Source organism: Solea solea, chromosome 8 (genome assembly GCF_958295425.1).
Source record: "Solea solea chromosome 8, fSolSol10.1, whole genome shotgun sequence".
Taxonomy (NCBI): domain Eukaryota; kingdom Metazoa; phylum Chordata; class Actinopteri; order Pleuronectiformes; family Soleidae; genus Solea; species Solea solea.
This window is the reverse complement of record NC_081141.1, coordinates 25,283,105-25,300,823: the sequence shown is the minus strand read 5'-3', so window position 1 is coordinate 25,300,823 and position 17,719 is coordinate 25,283,105. Positions and strand designations below refer to the sequence as shown.

The 17,719-nt window shown below is 42.0% G+C and overlaps 1 long non-coding RNA gene across 1 annotated transcript in view; it reads left to right on the top strand.

Moving 5' to 3' along the window:
• LOC131463761 (uncharacterized) overlaps positions 1-17,719 on the top strand; it is a 42,095-nt gene that overhangs the window by 282 nt on the left and 24,094 nt on the right. Inside the window, exon 2 of the long non-coding RNA XR_009241117.1 lies at positions 1,238-1,304. This is a non-coding gene — a long non-coding RNA (uncharacterized LOC131463761). The remainder of the gene's footprint in view (positions 1-1,237; positions 1,305-17,719) is intronic.

Below are 17,719 nucleotides of genomic sequence, written 5' to 3'. Positions count from 1 at the left end.
ACATAACCCGCAATTCAAGCCTTAAACCTGAACTTAACCAGTTCCCCTGAAATGTGGTTCTGCCTCAGTAGGATTGCTGGTCCTCACAAGGTCAATGTTAATGTCAGAGAGTGTCCTAAAGAAGTGCAATGTTGTATATTGTTATGTTGTTGTTGTCTGCATTCTGTTTTCATATTTAATAGACATACACTTTACAGAAGTTGCTTTTAACAATTGAATGGTTCAGGTTACTGCACAGTGAAATTACGGTAATCTTGAAATACAAGTACACTCTCTCACTGTAAGAGACCACACCCGTTTCATATATATATATATGTATATATGTATGTATATATAGATAGATAGATAGATAGTACTATGTCAGAAAACGGTAGAGACCGTGATGTAAACATGGTGTAAGTGTCAGACAGTTATTGTATAGTGTGATGGCTTCAGCTTCAGGCAGGAAAGGTTTCCTGTAACGGTGAATGCAACTCGTAGAAATCATTGTAGATTATTAAGCCAGGCTAATTTATAGAAAAGAAAACTTGAAAATACTTGAAAAGTATACGTAACAGTAAATGTCCATAAATTCTTACCAGGACTGACTGAGGTTGTGTTCAGGACATCTATGACCTTTTTTCTTTTTCTTTTACTGTACAATTAAATGTCCCATATTTGTACATTTTAAGCAAAACATTATACATTTTGAGTTGTAATAAAAACAAAAATGTCCATGAGACAAGAGAGCAAGAGAAAAATAAGACTAGAAATAAAAACAGGCAAAATAATGTGAAAATATAATGTTTATTGTACAATATAAACAGTGAAAATATGAGTGACAGTGAGTACGGGCCTGTTTCACGTGTATTTACTATATTGTTTTGTACCCTTCCTGACCCCATGTGTTCCTGGGCTGACATGTTGCTTGTGTTATTTCGCTGATTGGCTTCCTCTGTCTGTTTTTTTTTGTATTTATTTTCTTATTTCCATCATAAATATTCGTGCAGTGCTGGTTCATGACTAGTTGTGTTAAATGTTTTACGTTTTAGAGCATAAAAAAAAAAAATCAAAAAAGAAAATCACTCAGTCTGTGTTTAGATGGAGCCACTCAACCCCCCACCACTGTTCTCCGCATATAGCCCGCCCTCATTTGCATAAACATGAGTAATTTATGAATAATGAATGGTTTGCATTGCATAGCGGGAGCCGTTTCATTTGCATATCGCAGCTCAGCTGTTGTTTTATTTCCGTACAGTTGCGGGCGGCGATCATGATGGAGCAGAGTGAGGAGAGAGGGGGAGAGATGTGGCGCTTTAACACAGGTACGTGGTTATTCTTCTCCTTCTATAACATTTGAACTTCTCAAGTGTGAGCTCGGGTCAGTGAGAGGATCAGAGGAGGCTCGTGCAGCAGGAGCAGCAGCAGCTCGCGCAGTAGCAGCAGCAGCGCGCGCGCGCCGCACTTCCACATCGACACTGCGTCTTTCCTTGAGAATTGCATAAACATGAAGTGTCGATGCATTATTGATGAGACCATTCCTGCTATATTTGCGCGCGCTGACAGGGCGCGTGATGCCCGCGCGCGTGACTGTTGTCAACCTAGTCAAACACACTTCCTTCTATTTTGAACCAAATCTATCTATCTATCTATCTATCTATCTATCATATATCTATCTATCTATCTATCTATCTATCTATCTATCTAGGCTCAACTTGTGTCCTTGGGCAAGACACTTAACCCCACATTGTTGTACCTACATGTGCTGTATATGTATGAATGGGTGAGTGAGTGGATGAATGAATGAATGGGTGAATGGCAAAACTGGGTCATGTAAAGCAGCTTTAAGCAAAACTCGAAAAGCTCTATATAAATACACAGATTTGTCATTTAAAGGGCATGAAAATCATCACATGACAGTGGCAAATCTTGTACTATCATACATATTTATAACAATAACCATAAACACTCGCGCAGGTAAAGCTGTTAAATCGTCAGACTCAACAGGTTTCTATAAAAAAATGACTGCTAATTATTCAAATGCAATTTTTGGTTAATAAAAGTGAAATAAAATGTACAATTATACAATAATAAGATGTGCGCTTGGACAAGACACTTAACCCCATGTTGCTCCTGGTGACTGTGTGAAAGATAGATAGTGGGATAGAAAACCTGCTGTGTATGTATGAATGGGTGGATGAGTGAGTGAATGACTTGGTGAATGTCACAACTGTAGTGTAAAGCAGCTATAAGCACAACTAGAAAAGCTTATATTACACTAACATACACATTTATAATAATAACCATATACACTCAATCGTCAGACTCAACAGGTTTCTACAAAAATCCTCTAAGTAAAAACAAAAGACTGCTGTGTAACAAAAATTACAAGTACAAAACAATTTTTGGTTCATTATTGCACATTTTCTTAGTGAGATGTGATGCTGTGGGCCACGTTAAACTAATTAGATGAATAAAAGTAAAATAAAATATACAATTAGAATAAGAAATACACAAAAAAAATGTTGCTTGAATGGGGCGTTAAAGGGCAGATGTTTGTTTGACCACCTCCTGGGGTTTGTTTGAGTTAAACATGCTGCAAACAATGTTAGGTATCCCTTTAATTTCTCTGTGTGTGTTTGTTCTCTTCCTGTATAAAGACCAGGAGAAGTGATGAGGTAAAAGACGTCCGGTTAAAGACATGAATTGAAGCTATTTAAGTTAGTATATTAAGATGTGAATCGTTGTGGTTATGGTTGGGTATTATTAACTTATTACTGGTTATTAAGTTTTGGTCAGGCTCCCCAAAATGTCTTAAAATCAAGATGGATGTGCAAACCTGTGCTGGTGAGGTCCATGGTTAAGTTTGGCTGGATGAATGTGTGAGTGGGCTGTGAACACATGAGAGGTCAAACATGTGTATCATTTCATGGGAAATCAGAAATGAATGAAGGGAATTGGTGTTTACTAACCAACTCAACTAAATGAACCTCATATCCCAGACTCTCCCTGAGTGAATTTGCACTCCGATCTATGAAAACCTCTCTGAAAAAGTCTGATAATAACCGCGAAGCATCATCTTGTGGCTGTACACAGCTTTTCGTGACGATGATGATGATGATGATGATGATGATGGAGGAGGAGGATAATCGTCCTCCCTTGGCCTACACCTCCCACTATCTCATGAAGTTACCTTCTTGTCTTAAAGGAGATACATTTATGATTTCTCCGGCTTCACACGCCAACAAACACAATTAAAGCCTCGTCTGCGCTCCTCATGTGTGCGTGCATATTAATTATCCCGCCTTTCACCTTGTGCTCTGCGGTTGCTGTGGCAACCAGGGATGGCAACGTCTCCTCCAAGGACACACACACACACACACACATGCAGGGGCTGCTGCTGGGCACCGACTCCAAAACAAAATGGCTGCCACCCCTCTTCTATGCTTTGTTCCGCATGACGAGGGAGAGAGAGAGGGAGAGAGAGGGAGAGAGAGAGGGAGAGAGAGAGAGAGAGAGAGAGAGAGAGAGAGAGCTATAAACAAAAGCGGAAGTGCACCTGTGTGCTGCTGAGCATGGCACCTTTTCTTGTTGTGACGATGTGGGATGTTGTCATGGCGACCGGCTGTCTGAGCCCCCGCCCCCCCCCTCACTGTTCAGCTGCCTGTCAGAAGAATTTAGAAATAAGTCTGACTGTTTAAAGTGCATTCACGTCGTTTGTGTTTGAACGTGTGTCCGTACACCGGTTTTCCTCAGGTTGGCATTAAGCAGCCCGGGGTTTTTCCTCCCCCCCCTCCTCCTCCCCCCTCCTCCTCCCCCGTCAGACACTCAACACTCCCCCACTGTCTCCCTCTGTCTCTAATTGAGCTTTGTGTCTACCTCCATCTCCATTCAAATCCGGGCTCATTTGCATACTGCCGCCACACGCCGGACAGCTTCCCCCAGCTGTACAGTACAGGACTAAACGAGGGAACACAGACCCACTTTACGTGCTGTGAATAGTAAGCAGCGGGGAGAGTCACTTTAGCCCCGGTTCTCCTGTAAATGCACCTGAGAGATGAGGGGAACTGAAATCAGTGACATTCAGAAAGCAGGTGCCAACAAAGAGGCAGAGTTTGTTGTTTTTTTTAAATAAAATTAGACACAGCAGAAGGTGTCACGCGTGTGTTTCACAGGTGTGTACGTTTGAATGTGGTTTCAGACTCTCGTCAGGTTTGAATTCATGTCACAAACTGCCCTTTTCCACGTGATAATTGCCATCCGTTGTGTTCGGACGTTGCTGGGGGTTTAATTTGGACCCGGCTGCCCCCTCGGCTGCTGATCCCGAGACCGGTTTATGCCAGCATCGAGGAATTTTAGGGACGTTTTTTGCTTGAGTGCATAGAGAGAAGTAATTACGGTTTATTTTTTTTGATGCACTCCAACCACACTTAACAGAACGTGTTAAGCACGCCCTTAATGGGAACCTTTATGCCCCAAGGCCAATTTTCATTTCTGGCATATTGGTGGAGGATTTGTGACATTTCAACTCATTTTAGGATTCAATCAAAGCCGTAGCTCGGGGGGGGGGGGGGGGGATGGCACGCTCTTTATGGCAAATCCAACCGTCCTAGGTCTGCTTAGTATATGCACACAGTTTCCATACACCTTCCATACAGTCAGACGACTGTGAATGGAATCAAATTTAATAAACCATTTTTACCATTCCCCCCCCTCCCTCTCTTTGTGCATTTAAATGGACATGTTTTTTTTATTAAGAAGAACAAAGTCATTCGTGCTCATCTGCAAATTGCTGCTGAGATGTAAATCACAGAGGGGGGGCAGGTGGAAGAAAAACCACACGCGGTGCCTCAACGGTGTTAAAATGGAGCCTTTCTTCACAGGGTAACTCCAACAAGTGCGATCTGTCCACCTTTAACAACAGCCAGACCATTTGGAGGTGGAATAATTCTGAGGCCAATGTATTTTTTTTTTTTTTTACATAATTATTTTTGCTTTATTTTGTCTGTATAACGTCTTAATTTTGCTTTCTATAATTTACAGTATAGTAGATTAAGGGCAAGGTTGTGTTTGAAGGTGAAAAGGGTTCCTTTTTTTGCACAAAACATGGTTTAAATGTCACATTTGAAATTATTTTTTATTTTTATTATTTGGTTTAGAAATAAAAATGTGTACGTGATTAAAACACCCACATAAATGCGATATAGTGTGTGTGTGCGTGTGTGTGTGCGTTTGCATATTATTTTAATTAAGAGCGAGATGCCTATGATTATAGATGAAGAAATATGAGCTACAAATTGTGGGGGGCGGGGGGTAAGGGGAGGGGAATCTTGTTGCCCAGCAACACAAACCACTGATTTCTCACAACCAAAAAAGCCCAGCTAAGATTTAATAATCAGAGCAGCATTAAAATGCAGAGGGAGTTTTGTCAAGGCTGCTCCTGAAGGACAGTAGAAATTAAATGGGGTCATTTCTCACCTCACAGGTGAATGGATGACCTTTCTGCGGCGTCAGAACCAACACTCACTCACACACACACACACACACACACACACGGCAAATTAGTGAAAAGAAGCTAAACCTCAGGGTTTTGTTTGTTTTTTTTCCTAGAGAAAGAGAATATAATTAAACTGTGGATGCATGTGTGTTCCCCGTTATTTTGAATTTAGTTAATTGAGCACGTTGGAGTTTAAAGTAGATCAAATTGAACTCAGTTAGGCAAAATTAAGCTTTTTTTAATACAAACATAAAATCCAGTTTTGGTGCAATAAGAAAAGATCTTTTACTGGAACATGTTTTTAAAAAAGGATTTTTTTCCTTGAAAGGCTCGTTGTTTGACAGGGTGTGAGATGCATGTTGGCTGTTGAAGTGTTCCCGTTCTAATCACTCACACTGCCCCCCCCCCCCCCTTTTGTTTTCCTAATTGCCGCCCTCCCCTTTTGTTTTGGGGGGGGGAGAGAGCGCTCTCAAGAAAGTGCCGTCCCTGCTGGAGAGCGCGCTGACGGCTTCCTGTGGACTTCCTGCCGACTCCCGACAAAAAGCCCCTGTCAGGTGCAGCAGCCATTAGTCACCGGGGTCCACATTGTCTCTGACAACATGTGACGTTTTAAAGCACATGCATAATTCCAAAGCACTTTCTTCAAATTGTCCACATTTCTATCCCACAAAAGTGTCACAAATGTTGAGTGTGAACTTGTTCCCTTCTTTTCTTCCTCGGAGAAAACATGTTGATACAGAAATGTTGATTTTTTTATGTTGTTGGAATTTTGACAAGTGAACACGACTGGAGATGGATACATTGTAATTGTTATTATAATATAAAAAGGGGAGAAAATGGTTTATGAGTGAGAGGAGGTTTGTCTGTTTTGTTTTTATATATTTGAACTGAACACGTTTTGAGCTTTATTTACATATTTGTTTCCACCTTCAGTGTATTCTGATTAGATAATGCCCTCTTGTGGTCTCTGTGTAAGGAATATTAAAGGGTGCAAATACACAATTGATAACAAAATAAGCCTATATAGAGTAAAATATACTTTTACTCTATTTGTTCCTTTTGCTGACTCTTTAAACATTCATTTATTCATGACACATTTTAAATTATGTTTATAATTTAACATTCTCTTGTATATTTTTTTTATTTTTTTTGTCTTTAATGTTCTTTTATTAAGAGTAACCTTAAACACACACACTCACACACACACACAGGTTCACTCACTGGTGTGAATTACTCTCTATTTTCACTAGATGGGGTAAGAGCATCATTTACTCGGTGCAGATGTAACCTCGCTGCACCCTTTTCTGCAAATGAACCAATCTGGATTTCTTCATATTTTAAGATCTTCCAGACATTCTGAGGTCTGAACTTACGCCGCCCCAAAATCTTTGCCACCTATAGAAAAAATGTGCATGTATTTGAAAATGCGTGAAGGAGGAGTCTGAAGTGTTTGTTTCTTAAATTTGTTTATGTGCAAATACTGACTTACTAAAGTGTCTAAATATGGAGGAAAAGAAAAGTGTGTGTGTGCGTGTGTTATCTTTGTGAGGACCATTGTGACTCATAAACCAGAGGAAGTGAGGACATTTCAGCTGGTCATCACTTAAGATAAGATAAGATAGTCCTTCATTATTGCTGCAGCGGGGACATTTACATTGTCACAGACAGTAAAGATAAAAATAATAAATAATAAACGTGCATTTCCAATAAAGTACCATATATAAAGATATTAACACAAATCTATTTAAGTCTTTGTGTCACACCTTAAGTCGTTGTGTTTGGGTTAAGACCTGGTTTTTGGTTAGTGTTTAAATTAGGTTTAAGTTAAGCTTAGGTTAAAGTCGTGGTTGCCAAGTTTGGGGGTAATAAGAGTGTGTGTGTGTGTGTGTGATGGATTGAGCTCGGTGTGGCACATGAACAGGCCCAGTTTGTGTGTAACTGGTGTTTGTATTAAACAGAAAAGCACATTTTGCTGCAGTACAATATTTAAAACCTGTTTTAAATTTCATTCCATTCTGTTTCTCATATATTCCCACCCCAAAATTGCGTTTCTCTGCGATTCATAAACTCCTTCCTCTTCCTCTCTCTCTCGGCCCCTCTACTGCACCACCACCACCACCACCTCCACCTCCACCTCAAACACTGGTTCATACATTCATTTCAAAGTCGCATATCATTAGCTCATGGTTGTGTTATGGCCCGCTGTTGTTCGTCTCGGCCCGGCTCCTCAGCATGTCTGAATTGGTGCGGGAGAAAGAAGCGGAGAGCTTAACCACCAGAACTGTGAGACACTGTGGAGATGACAAGTAGCTCCTTGATTAACCCATAGGCTGGTTGAGCAGACCCACACTTCGCCTGTGTGCTTTATTCATTTCCCTTGTCCTTTTCTTTCAGAAAGAGACCCAATAGAGCCCAGCAGGTGAATGTAAAGAAACGCGAGAGGACTCCCCTCTGATCAGCCTTTCAGGCTCAGACAAAGGGCCGGCCCACCTCTTGTACAGCTGCATTAAAACCCTGATTAAAGCTCTTCCTGTTAGCAATTGATTGAGGATGCAAAAACCAACAAAACCCCGCACTGCTGAGGCCCCCGATAATGACTGAGCCCCACCTACAAAGCACAGGCTTCAAATGATTAGTGGGGTTTTGTTTTCTTAGCAGGGGTGCGTGTGTGTGTGTGTGTGTGTGTGTGTGTGTGTGTGTAGTGTAGAGAAAGAGAGAGCTTCTACAAATAGATCCAATTAATCTACGAGGGGAAAAAAAAATCTCTCCTTCCTGTTCTTTAAAAACGGTATTTTGGCCTCAAATGTAACACATACAGTCACATGCTCGTCATAATCATGTTTTTTAAACGTGGATTATTTCTCACTTGTCACTGTTATTGTAAACCACCCCCTTATTTTTTTTTGTGCATGTTAATCATTTTATGAGAGAACACTGCATGGCGAGATGCTTTATATGACGGTAACAGAGTGTGTGTGTGTAAGAGAGAGAGATTCCTCTTCAAGAATCCATAAATATTGCATTTCACTTCTCTGACGGATCGTCACATTTCCACGTTTCCTCAACAAATTCCCACTGTCGTACCCCCCACAAAGCAGCCCCCCCTTTTGTCAGTTGTCCTCCAAAAGGCAGATCCTGACAATTATCCCAGAGAAACTCTTGATCTAAAAAAGCCAACATGCAGCTCCATCACATACGGGATCCTGCGTCACTCACTTCCGCCCCTTCTCTTCTCACTGTGTCATTCCTCTCCTCTGCATTACACCAATCACCAGTTCAAATGCAGAAATTACACGTACGGAGTGCTCTGTGTCGGCTGCATTTTCACACGTTAAAAAACCCACATGCTTCCCTCTGTGCTCAATTGTTACCGTGCAGCTCATTCACAGTTTGGACTGAGGAGGACATTCCAAAAAGAAAAAGAAAATAGATAATCGTGGCTTGGAAGTGGTCTTATTAAAACATATTATCAACAGTAAAACTGATGTACAAAATGATTATTTTTGTTTGAATAGAAGGAGACAGGCAGGCAGAGAGGTGCTGATGAAAGGACGTCCTCAGGCCGCAGTGAGGACGCTGCATGGGCAGATTTGGCTCCGAGGCTTCACCTTACTCCACTCACAACCCACTCGTTTAACAGAACAGGGTCATCGCTCCTCACTGTACCTACACTTACACCGTGCCCTCGTGCAAACTCTCACACACACACACACACACACACACACACACATTTAGACCCAGACGTCCGCCTACGCCCACTGTAAGCCTCATAGTCTAGTTTTAATATCGACTCCGTGCATCTCTTCCTCCCACTCGTCTGTTATTAGCCTCAGACAATCAACACCTGACTCCACCCCCTGGCATGATGTTCATGAGTCAGAACGACCAACTCAGACTTTTATATACAGTATATATATATATATATCTATATATATATAGATATATATATATATATATATAATTATATATATATATATATATATATACATATATACACATATATATACGTATATATGTATATATATATATATGTATATATATACATATATACATATATGTATATATATATAGTAATTGTTTCATTGTATTCCTCAATCCGAAAAAACAAAGTGCGACGACTGCAGAATCAGGGAAATGAAAATTAGTGAAATGCGCTGTATAAGCACAAGTATGTGGGATTATTTAGGAATTATGCAACAAGGAATATTTCCAATATGCGGACAATTAATGATTCAGATTTATTTTATTTATTTATTTTTTTGATATTTCAAACATTGGGAGCAGCATTCTGCCAGTCTCCTTCATTTCAGTGTAAATCATGAGAGGGTTTTCTTAATGTAAAACCAGCAAGATATTAGTTACACTAGTAATGTAATCCCCAATTTTTTATCAGATTTTTGCTTTAAAAGGGTAGTATAATTTTAAAAAAGAGGACAACATTTAGTGTTTAAGAGAGGCTTTATTTAATTTATATAATTTAGAGTAAATTGAACTCTGTCTGTGTCTCGTCCATTTGCACCTCGCACGTGTCTTTTGCTCTTATAACCTTTTTATTTTGCTTATAGAAATGGGCAGGAAGGCAGTGGGCATGAATAAGAGCAGGGGGCCCTTTTCTGTAGAGGCACTCCAACAAAAACCTGAAGTGTATAAAGCGTGTGTGTTTTTGAGCGTCGTCGTCTGCATCCATTCGCCCTTCGCTGATTTATTACAGATAATGTTCACTTGTTGCTCTCCGCCAACATGTCTGCTCTTCATCTGGATTTGCGAGCGCGTCAGGAATTAATGACCACCACAGCAGTCGCAAGAGGCGCGCGGTGAGTGACACGGTGGTGGAGCGCTGTCACTTTTGATTGTCCAAAAATATGCCTTCTATTTCTGTGAAGGGAAAAATATTAAGATGTCGGCTTAAATTATTGAGTTGTTCAGGTTTTTGTCGGGTATTTTTTTTTTTATTTTTTTTTTTGTTAGGGATAAATCTGCAAATCAGTGTGGAGTCATGATGGCGGGGACAAAACCACTTGTGGGTGTGTTTTCATGCTCGGCACTAACCGCCACAGAGACTGGCAGGCCTGACCCAACCTCTGTCCTTGCCCACACACACATACACAACAAACAGCAGCATGTTGTCACACACTCGACCCCGCTGTGACAGCACTGGGTCACGGAGGCAGGCGACGTGCCGGCGTGTACCGTCAAACACAGACGTCAGTGTGATTGTCAGTGACTCTCTAAAATATCTCATGGTCAAACCACACACACACACACTGGCTCAGTATCCTGATCTGTCCGACCCCGGTTGGATCAGCGCAGATTCGCTGACAACTCAGAAGACTCCGGCGTGCCGACACATCCGCTGTCGATGAAGCGCCGCGTTGAATTAAAAGTACGTTTGACGCTAAAGAGGAGCTAACCTGATTTGACTGGCTAATGAGATTGGCCAGAGATAAAGTGCTCCAGTGTGTGTGTGTGTGTGTGTGGGGGGGGGGGGGTAGAAATGGATCGGTGCCTGCCAGATCTGCTCTTTCACTTGATAATGGAAGCAAATACAACCAAATGAACCCCGAGGTTGAGGAAGGAGCTAATCTGAAATGTTAACAGTTGCCTTAGCGTTGATGTCACTCCGGGTTTTTATCGCCACGGTTATCAAATAGCCTCTGCTAAGTGAGCATTAGGGGCATTTAGTGCGGTGATTGCCGTGTTCTCTGGTTTTTATTATCGCTCAGTCGAGGAGATGAATCAAGCATAATCCATTTGGCGTAATTGTTTGAGTGTTTTCCGTTTAACGGTTTGCAACTTTGGGCTCGTGTTTGTTTCGCAGTGGAAACTTAAAATTGTGCTCACTTTTTTTTTTTTTGGCTCACACTGTGGCTCATTTTGCCGTGAGAAAAGCTTTTGATGAAGAACGCTGGGCTTTCCTAGGTGTTTCCAGAGGTGAGAGAGAGAGAGAGTGTGTGTGTGTCTCAGAAGTGGAATGATTCAAAGGTGGGTTTCCTCCTGGAATCTGGAAGAAAAACATTTGACTCCATAAATGGCCGTTTATATCTATTTCAAGTATGTGGAGTACTGGCTGGAGTATGTGTCTCTGTTTCTCTGACTCACACGTTCTCTGTAGCATCGTTGTTTGTGTTTTCTATATAAAGACGCCGAGGTGCGACACACACACTCCTTCGTCCTCAAAGAGCTCTCAGCATTGATCATAAAAAGACAAAGAATGACAGAAATCATCCTGCAGGGTGGAGGGGCAGAAAATATCTGATCTGTTTGGCACTGTTGCCTAACCGGGTTCAGAACAAGCATGGAGCAAGCATGGAGTTTGCATGTTCTCCCTGTGTGTGCATGGGTCTTCTCCGGGTTCTCCGGGTTCCTCCCCCAGTCCCAGTTCGCCCTATGTCAGCTAGGATTGGCACCAGTGCCCCCCTGCGACCCTCATGTGGAGGATAAACTGGTAGACAATGAATGAATGAATGAATGACTGTTCTAGTTCCCTGCTTAATGAGAACCCAAGACCTGGAAGTAGGCAAAAATTGACAAGACAATTTCAGCATTATTACAAATTGTTGATTCTGTAGGAAAGGAGGAAAGGAAAGCATCTTTATTACCACGAAATTTCAAGGTCAGATAGATTGTTGATGTAGTTTAAAAAAACAAAAAACAAAAAACTATCTGCCCAAAAACTAGATGGATGAGTAAGCTCATGTTTAGAAATACTTATTTATCATCTGCCACGTCTTCATTTCAGACTGATCTCCATCCATCCTGTAGCACCTAATAATGTGGAGATATTTTCTTTAGGACTGGCTTTTCTTTTCAAACTGGCTGCTGATGAGGAACAATCTGTTGTGTCAGTATTGAGTGACACTATAAAATAAGAACAATATAATAATCTGAGATTATTTTATGAAACTGTATTTTGCCTGGGATATAGAGTTTGATACAGAAGTGAAATACTTTTCAAGTGAAAACCTAGTATGGATGTAACCTTGAGGAAAGTTGTCCTAGCGATGCCAGGTTTCCTTGTCACGCTTCCTTGTCAGTATTACTCATGGAAGGATGCCATCTCTGTGAGGTCATCGGTCATAGGTGGTCACAGCAGGGAAGTGGTCCAAAGCTGGTTTGTCTTCTGCTCATCTCAGATATACCTTCATATTTTTCCAAATTTGAGGCGTCCCCCCCCCACCACCACCCGGAGGTCCACCCCTGCTGAGCCACTAATCCTGTCTAAAAGAAACCAGGAAGATGGCTCCTCCGCTCCATCTCTGACCTTTGGGTCCTCCAACACCTCCCAGTATGTGAGGGGATTAGCCAAGCAGGTCTGGAGCATCCCTGCTCTCTCAGTATGGCGCTGACCCTGCAGCCCTGTGGCCAGGTGGAGATCCATGATGGGTGGAAACCTTAGACTGAATTAGCTTCTCTCTCTTCTTTTTAAATGAGGTGTCCTGAAGGGTGCCAGGTAAGGCGGGTCGCGAGGGGTCGGCAAACCCCTGTGGTCTGACACAAAAAGAAGCAGAGGATCACCTGCCGCTTGCCAGATCAAATGAGAGCTTAAATAGGGGGCTCCTCTGCTGTCAAATCTCTCTCCATGAATAGTCAGGAAGGCCAGAGTCTACTGTATAGCCTCCCCCAGTCTTGGCCTCTTGTAGACCTGAGACCCTGTTGACTGCTAACACCCCTGTACTCCAGTCCAGGTCTCCTCGCAGGAGCCATCAAGCTCTTAATTCCTACTCTCAGCCCATCACTAAGCATTATGTGCATAATGGACCTATAATCAACCCCTGGCCAATGGAGACTTTTTCTCTCAGCGTGTCTGCACTCATGTCGAGCTCGCATGTCGAGTTGCAATGAGATGCTAATTAGACTTCATATCTACGGGGCTGATCTGTGTGTTCACATTCAGGTGCTTTTAATCCACTCCATTGCGGGGCAGCTTGCCAATTTGCAGGTAGAATTACGGCAGCAGTCAGGAGGCGAAAAGGTAAAATTATCTTATAAAATATTATGATGTGGACATGTTTGAAGGGAGCTGTTCTTGCTAAAACATGAATAAATAATTTTAAGTGTATGTACAGAGTGTTCTGTGGCTGAAAGGTTAATGGTCAGATGCGGTTCTCTCTCTCTCTCTCTGCCAAATAACCTCATCAAACCGCACCACATGACAGGGTAAGTGAGGGGTGTGGCGATCTAGGTGAACAACACAATACCCCTTGTCAGTCAGCCTCATTCCTGGGAGTGAAGAGGGGCCAGGGAGGGTGTGATGGAGGCAGCCACAGGCCCTTGGGTCCCTGCGATTGGCCTTAATCCGCCAGCTAATAAGTTCAGAGAGGGGCCATATGCTGCAGTGCAATGTGTGGGGAGGGGAGTGTTGCCTCATGTTACTTACACCAGGCCGGCGCTTTCTCAGGTACCGCCCTCCCACGGTCTGCTCCTTTGTATAAGGGGATCAGCCCTCTCCACGCTGTGAATGGTCCGAATTGATTAAACCCCACCGTATAATTGTCAGCAAATCCCAGCGAATCATTTCCCATCCATTTGAAAAGTACAATGTGCGTTTCTCTTTTTCTCCTCGCCTTCTTTATTCCTCCCCATCCCCAACCCTCAATGTCCCCTCCCGTTTTTTTTTTAAGACTCAGGTTTGTCCCTGTATGCCACTCTTGGCCTCTCTCTCTCTCTCTGAGAGAGAAAGCAAGTGGCAGGAGGAGGAAGAGGATAAGAGGAAGCAGGGGTGAGGAAGCATGGGGTATGCTTGGCTGGACAGTTGGCTGTACATGAAAGTAGGCGATGGGGGGAACTTGTTTTAATTTGCGGTCCAAGCCGGTGCTGATCTGAGCTGGTACCTGCCTGGGCACAGCCAGGACCGGGGCCGGTCACGGTATCTGATCAACAGGTTTTGAAGGACGCAGGAGTCAAACAGTTAGCGCTGTTTTTAAAAGTCAAGTTAGGAATGATGGACAGGTCACTTGGTGGCGCTCCTGAGGCTGCGGTTCCTCTGTTATGAAAGCATGTGGCCCTGTGCTTGTGTGTCGCTCCGTGAGGATGCAAAAAAATAGGAAGACCTGGCCATAAAGGTAGTATGGTATTAAGGCATGATATTAAGAAAATGCCAAGAAAATCTAAGAATATTTGTATTGACCAAGAGTGCTTTTTTCCTCTAACCTTAAAAATGAATTAAAATTCCACCCAAAGTGTTCAATTGTGAAAGTTTAAGCTTCTTTTGTAAATTATTTTAAAAAACAGGAGCAGCTTTCTTCTTCTAAGGTCTGTCAGGTAGGACCGAACAATTAATTGTTTCCAAATCAAAATGTGTGTGATTTGACAAAAATGCTATTATCAAAGTGCAAAGGCTGCAAATGAAGTGTTGTGTTTTTATTCTTCTATGTCCTGTGCCATTTAAAAAAAAACACACAAAAAAAAAACACCCAACGTGTTGGGAACAATTCATGTCTGTACATTGTTATTGTTGTTGTTGTTGTATCCTGATCTTATCTTATCTCCTGCTTTAATGTTCTGTCACATTTTCAATTTATTGCAAAGTGAATATTAAACTGAAGGTTGACCGTAAAATGTTATACCGCACATCGAATTGCAATTACAATGTCTGTCAGGGAAAAAAAATAAAATCACAATTAGATGTTTCCTCACATTTAAGTCAACAAAACACTGTGTTTTCTCAACTAGCCAATATTTATCTGAACATAAACCATTATATCGCTTTAAATATCTCGACACTTGAACAAGGGCTCAGGGGCTTAGCACGTCATTGATCATAAAACGTAGATTTATTATGATTTTGATGTTATAAGGTCCAAAATTCAACAACTAATTGTGATATTTAGTTGGATTTTAGTCATGTAATTCATTTGAATGTAATATTTAAAAAAAAAGGGATAGCACAACTCGCACCAATCAACACCTTTGACACTTCCTCTTGCTCTAATCAATCCCCTATTATGAGCGAACATCCATTCATTGATCTGGGAAGTCCCTTGTCAGGGGTTTAACACTCTCTGACCCCGCTCACTTAACACTTGACCCCCAGTGCCTGGCTGAGTGTCCCATTCTGGAGGATTCGGTTTATTTCATTTGGCCTGTGGCTTCAGGACGACGTATCTGTATCAGGTCCTGGACACGAGTTTGGCCCTGAATTATGATCGTTTTAAAGTGTCGAAGAATATTTTAAACTATACGTCATAGCACAGAGTTTACAAAGTTGTGTGTAAAAGACATAAGAGGACTTCAAATTTCCAAGGTCAAGAATAAACCTTCACACTCAACTAGTGTTGGGCTGGATATTGATTCAATAAATGTTAATATGGTAATTGATATTGATACGTGGACTTTAATACGATACTTCTTTCAATACAAATTTTATTAAGTCCATTTTAACAAAGAAATCACATTACACGTTCTGGTTTTATTGGATCTGGTCTAATCAAATGTTCCCCTTTCATATTTATCTTGTACATTTTAGATTTTCTTTCATCGATTAAAACACATCACGGACATTCTCACACACACCCACACCTTTTTTTAATATTAGGGGATACAGAGGAAGTACCCATACCCAGCTGATACCACTCCAGTATTGTAGTTTCATGCGCAGCTCCAAGACAGATCAAAAGTACCCTTAACCCTAGAACACCTAAGCTTTAAAATGTCTTGTTTTTTTTGCTTATTTTAACCATAAAAGGACCAGAAAACCCCCAATGTAGTTGTACATGAACACCGGATTTTGCGTATTTTTTGCGTATGAATTTTAAATTTGAACAGTTTTGGTCTCAATGTCCAAAAACAGGCCAAAAAAATGAAAAGTTATATATGTACAGGTGTTTTTCCAACGCTCTCCTCTCTGGCGACAAGGACGCTGATTCAAGTGAAATAACCCCAATAACCACACGTTGTACTTGCAACTTCTCGGCTTCCAGAAACCGCTGGGATTGTTTCCGTTAGCACAAACCGTCGCGTAATTACATAATAACGCTCAGCGGTAAAGGGTCAACATTCCTTTATCTACTTTTCTGGCTGTTTAAACCTTGAGTTGAGAAAGTTGTTGACGTATCTCTATTTAAGTATCTAATAGTGCAAAATTCATCTCACATTGTTCCCTATCCCGATCCCCTATACATTTTGGGGTCATCTCCACACACACACACACACACAGACGCACACAGGCTGTGTCACCAATCTCATAACCTGACACGGATCTTCATCTTTGACGCTCAGGCTTTCATTACTGGCTGAAGGGCGTTGTTTGTGGGAGTGATCTTCATGTAAAGTGCTCATAAAGGATCACAGGCCGTGGCAGGCAGAGTTTTTTTCTCTTTTACGATCGCGGAGGTTACAAGGAGACGCGGGACAATGCGGCCGTCCTGGCTGTACTCATAAAGAGGATCGTCGTGTAGGGTTTCTGAGGTCTGTATGTGGTCATGGCGAAGGTGATGAGGAAGAGGAGGATGGGGGTAAAGCTGTACTGCGAGAGTTTGCATTTATGGACGGATAATTAAACTCAACCTAGCCGATGCTAATTCATATATATATATATATATTTATATGAAAACGGGCCGTCCACATCCTTATAGGTGGATACAAGACGCATATTAACATGCTAATCCTGGGTGTAGCTCATGGTCAGGAAGTGCTGCTGTACCCCCGGCCTCCTTATTTCTATGCAGAGCAGTTAACCTTGAGCTCAACGCTGGGAAATGCAATCGTTAAAGACTGTCCCTCCAAAAGACCCCCATCTAGAGAGTTAATTATCTTTTTTTCCCCACTCACAGTTCTGCGACGTTAATGACATGCAGTGCATATTCTGCTCCCCCCCTTGCTACTTTTTAACCGAAATGCTGTCTATCATGTTGCTTTATGTCACCGCGTGCACACTTGTATACGGTGTGGTTTGTGTCCCCATCACAAGGGAAGACGTTCCCATGGACGTGTGCAACTGGTGTGAGGCTGTTGTTGTTGTACAGATGGTGGAAGTGCCGTGCCATTGTGGCCATAAACTCCCACGTACTTGCCAAGTCTTTTCTTTTTTTGTTGTGGTCGTAACTGCAACTGCAAGGTTAGCAGCTTGTCACGTCCAGGGTCGTTCAGCACTAATTCCTTAATGATGTCCACTAATTAGCACGGGGAGTCCATCAGCAAGAGTCTCCTGGGAATGAGGTCGTGGTGTTTCGGATCGCGAACTCTGACCCCCGTGACATGCACATGTTGCTCTTGTGCCGTTCGGGTCAATCAATGGGAACCTTG